Below are 4,963 nucleotides of genomic sequence, written 5' to 3' on the forward strand. Positions count from 1 at the left end.
CTTACACTGTAGTAAGTTGGCAGCAGGCCTTGACTCGATAGCATGCGAGTCAAGAATGACATCTACAGGGAAAGGATCCAATTCAGTTATAGGTAGAAGGAACATTTTGCAGTATGATTTATTAGACACAGGAACTGCAACTAAATTGGTTTCAGGAGACTGCATTTGTATTTTGAAGAGAAAATTGCAGTGTCAATTGCGGTCTGTTCCCACCATCTGGCAAGAGACCTTGCTCTCTAGGTCTGCTCCTGAGTACAAACCACGCTTATTGTATATTAGTCATTTTAAATTCAGTTCCTTGATGTTGGGACGTGATGCAAACCTGTTGCGCTTCAGACACGATGCACACGACCCAGTGTAACGGGCAACACAATATTCAAAGGTTGTCACAGTGCCTGTGATTGCAAGTGCGTTTACCCTGTGCCTCCGAGTGTGGCTACATCCGTGTTTACACCTGTGCCTGTGTGTGGTTACAGCTGTATTTACACATGTGCCTGTGGGTGTAATTATAGTCATGTGTACTCCTCAGACTGCTGGAATTAAAGAGTGTATAATTGTCTTGTGCATCGGGACTGGAACCATAAATTTGTTACTTGCTGCAGCTTGAAAAGCACATTAAAAAACCCAGCACAACAAAGAAATACACAATAAATTATCAGTTTTTCTAAATAAACCAAACCATGGTGGTGCAAGTCAAAGCACGCAGCAGTGCAAGCTTAGTGCAAAGTCCATAGTAATTCGATGCTAACATAAGGTTATGGTTAGTTTTACAGCGTGCTTCAATAGTCCGATGATTGATGGGAAGAAGCTGTTCTTGAACAGTTCGTTCCCACCTACCTCCAGCATATCTTTCATGCCCTCGACCATTTTAACAACTTCCAATTCTCTGCTTCCATCCCCCTCATTTTTATGACACTAGTCTTGAGGTCCTCCACTTTTTTTGTAAACAAAATCTCAACCAGGTCCCCTTCACCAACATTCATCTGCCTGGCAGGACTTGTTCCGACCCTCGACCATTCTACCTGCTTTCTACAAATCAAACTTGTAGCCATGGGCACTCCCATGTGCCTCAGCCATGTTTGTTTTTACATTGATTTTGTGGAATAGTTCTCACTCCAAATCTACTCTCGTGCCCTCCCCAACACTTCCTCCATAACATTGACGACTGAATTGCTACAACTTCCTGCACTTGTGCAGAACTCATTAGTTTTAACACCTTTGCCAGCGGCTTCCACCCTTCCTTTTCTGGATCTCTTTTGTCTTCAATTCAGAGGACAAACTAGCCACCAATATCTACTATAAATCTACGGACACCCACAGATACCTTCATTACATCTCATCCCATCCTGTCTCCTGTAAGGACACCACGCCCATCTCTGTTTCCATGTCTCTGCCGCATCTGTTCGAAAGATGATGTCTCCCACTCGAGGACTTCTGGAATGTCCTTCAGGAAGCACACATTTACACTCTGCTTACTAGAGATGCTGGGAATCATGAATAAAGAGGAAGGAAGGTCACATAATGGACAGGTCAATAGCAACATGAGAAGAAAGCTGAGGCAGTTCTATAGTCCCCAATTCTACAGTGAACCATCAGGAGAACAGAACAAGCAAATGGGAATGTCAGTTACCAAGTATTTTGGAACTGACATCTTGTGAAAGGTACACAAGGAACTTCAGATGCTGGAATCTTGAGTAAAACACAAATAGCTACAGTAACACAGTGAGTTAGGCAGCATCTGAGGGAAATGAACAGGTGCCTAATGAGATAATCGTCAGCAGTAACTCTCGAGACAAACCATTGGAGAAGAAGTGGATAATATCTGAGTGCAAGCAGTAGGTTTTGGAAGCTGCAAAGGGGTGGGAGATTGCAACCTTCACGTAGTCCACCCTGTTTCGACCATGCATGCACAATCAAGTAAGATCAAATAGAACAAGTTGGCCTACAACTTTAGGCTGTGCACGCCATACGCAAGAAGAAGAAGCTGAGAAAATAATGTGTTGTATTGTTTGCTGCATTTAATTAGCAACACCAATTCTACACTTTCAAACTACCAGTCTTTGGCATCATCCACAGCTTTCATCCCCTCCAGTCCATGATAACCATAGCTGCAACATTCTCCAGTCTCTAATACCTATGGGCTCTAATCGCTAATACCAACAATGTATTTTCCCGGTCTCCAATAGCTATACCCTCTGGTATTTTCTCTTTCCACACAGGCAGTCTCTGATTCCATCCGCAGCCTCTTATTCATAATTTATGGCACTACTGAACCCCTTAATTCCCCAATCCCCGTTACCCATTTTTCTGAGATCCCAACCCCTGTATAAGCCCCGTATATGGCACTCAGGACCCCTGATGGCCCTTTCTCCAATGCAACCAAACCCTAATACATCATTGTCCCTTGTCCTTAATGCCCATAACTGGCCCATCGAGCCTGCTTGCCCCATCCTGGCCTGATTCCTTATATCCCACTGCTTTGTTCTTCATCCTTTATTTTCTTTTTTGGTTTGATTTATTATTATCACGTGCAGAGGTACAGTGAAATACATTGTTTACATATTTTATATCTTCCTTGATCTTTGTCCCTTGATCTCTCGTTTTCACACCTTACCCTTCCCATATCTCTATGTCTCCCTCTCCCCGACTCTCTATCTAAAGAAGAGTCTCAACCCAAAACATCGCCCATTCCTTCTATCCAGAGATGCTGCAGTTACTCCAGCACATTGTGTCCATGTCTGGTGTGTTTTATTGTTTGCTGCATTTAATTACCAACACCAATTTGACATCATGCTCAGGACTACATTTTCTGGACGGTCTAGATTACTAATTCAGTGATTATACCCCAGTGCCTGCTGCAACATCCCTGACCTAAGGCCCCAATCCGATGCCTCGGCCCAAAACCTGAAACCCCAATTCCTAATAATCTATCCCAGTCCCTAATGGCCCATTCCCTGACACCCCATCCCTGTCCCTGATGCCCCATTCCTTGACACCCTCCCTGATGCTCCAGACCAATATCATATCCTAGTCCCTGACACGCTCTCCCAGTCCGTGATATCTTGACCCATTCCCTGACACCCTATCCCAGTTCGACATCCTATCCCAGTCCCTGATGCCCCGTATCCCATTCCCCGACACCCCGCCCCATTTGTGTTCCCTGACACACTGACCACTTCCTGGCAGTCTATCACATTCCCTGGTCCTTGTCCCTGGCACCCTGTTCCATTCCGACTCCCTCCCCCATTCCGGCTCATTCCCTCACTCTGTCCCATTTCCCCACTCAAGTCAAGTTTATTCGTCACATACACATACGAGATGTGCAGTGAAATGAAAAGTGGCAATGCTCGCGGACTTCGTGCAAAAAAACCCCAAACAAACAAACTACAAACAGAATCACATATTCTTTTACATATTAAATATTGTGGGCGGAAGGAAAAAGGGGAAAAAAAGCAATTAAAAAAAAACAGTAGAATGGGCCAGTAAAGTTAGTCCCTGGTGAGGAGTTTACAGTCCTAATGGCCTCTGGGAAGAAATCCTTCTCAACCTCTCTGTTCCCACAGCATGGCAACGGAGGCGTTTGCCTGACCGTAGCAGCTGGAACAGCCCGTTGCTGGGGTGGAAGGGGTCTCCCATGATCTTATTAGGTATGTTGCAAAACCTACCTGCAGATCTGTCCAAGCCCGTGTGCGTGATTTTGGCGCCGTTGAGAGGGGAGCGGGTTTAAAACGCGATTTTCCCTAGGTTATTCAAATCGAGGCTATTCAAATCGAGGTTGTTCAGCCTACTTATGTGCTGACGAAAAATCGCTGGGACGTTGGTTCGCGGGAGCTATTTTTAACCTATATTGCTTCATTTAGTTGTTATAGTAAGTTAAAAATTATCCTCTAAACCCGCGACTGCCGACAACGGGCCGAATCTCATACAGCGGACAACGGAAGGTAGGTTGTTTATTTTTACATTAAAAAGGGCTTCTTAATTTGGGGCCCCAATAAATCCTGCAGTTTTTTTCTGGGCATATGGGGTACAAATCTACCGCAATGGGAACGTTCTAAACCAGCGCGTGCCACAGAGTTTCACAGGATCCCACTCGAAAGCTGATTTAAATGGCCATTAATTTACAGCAATTGAACACTAAATTCCTTCCATTTGGCCTATAAATTAATGTAAATGAGATTTAAAAATCATGATTTATTGTGAATTCTTTGTGAATGTTATTTGGACACTTAGGCTATTTAAAAATGTTAATCTTTTCTTAAGAAATGGATAGATGTTTAGATTCAGGATTGTAGTGAGTGTGCATTAGATCTAGTAATTGAAGTTTGGAATTAGCTACAATTGGGTAACTAACTAATTATATGCTTTAATTTCAGGTGATCCAAATAAGATTGTTTCAGAATGCTTCAAGCTATAATAACTGAAAATGTATTTCAGTTCTCTTAATTTTTAAGAAAGTAATGGCCATTTCACTGTCCTCGATCACAGCTTTTGTGTTAAGTCAATGGAAAATCAATAGGGAACAAGATGCTAATTTCCGAGTATGAAAATGGCCATAACGTTTTTAATACTGAAGATATGAAAGTGAATTAGGTGTCAAATTAAACTTATTTTTGTGCTTTATCTGATGGGATAAATTACAGACTTGATTTTTAAAATCTCAAAATTTTATAACATTGCTAATCTTATTGGTCTGGAGTTGCACGTCCTGCCCCATTCACTGACTCCCTGACACATTGCCTGAACCCTGTCCCTTCCTGACAGTCTATCCCAGTTCTGATGTCCCATTCCCTGATCCTTGTCCCTGATACCATGCTGTTTCCCTCTCTCCCTGCCCCACTCCTTCATTCCCAGACATCCCGCCCCTGTGCAATTCTCTGACCTTTCCTGACGGGCCAGCCACGTGGTGGGGCGGGGCGGTGCGGGCTGTATATCACGTCACGTCCGGCGGCGGTGGGGGGGGATG

The sequence above is a fragment of the Leucoraja erinacea genome, chromosome 24 (genome assembly GCF_028641065.1).
Source record: "Leucoraja erinacea ecotype New England chromosome 24, Leri_hhj_1, whole genome shotgun sequence".
Taxonomy (NCBI): domain Eukaryota; kingdom Metazoa; phylum Chordata; class Chondrichthyes; order Rajiformes; family Rajidae; genus Leucoraja; species Leucoraja erinaceus.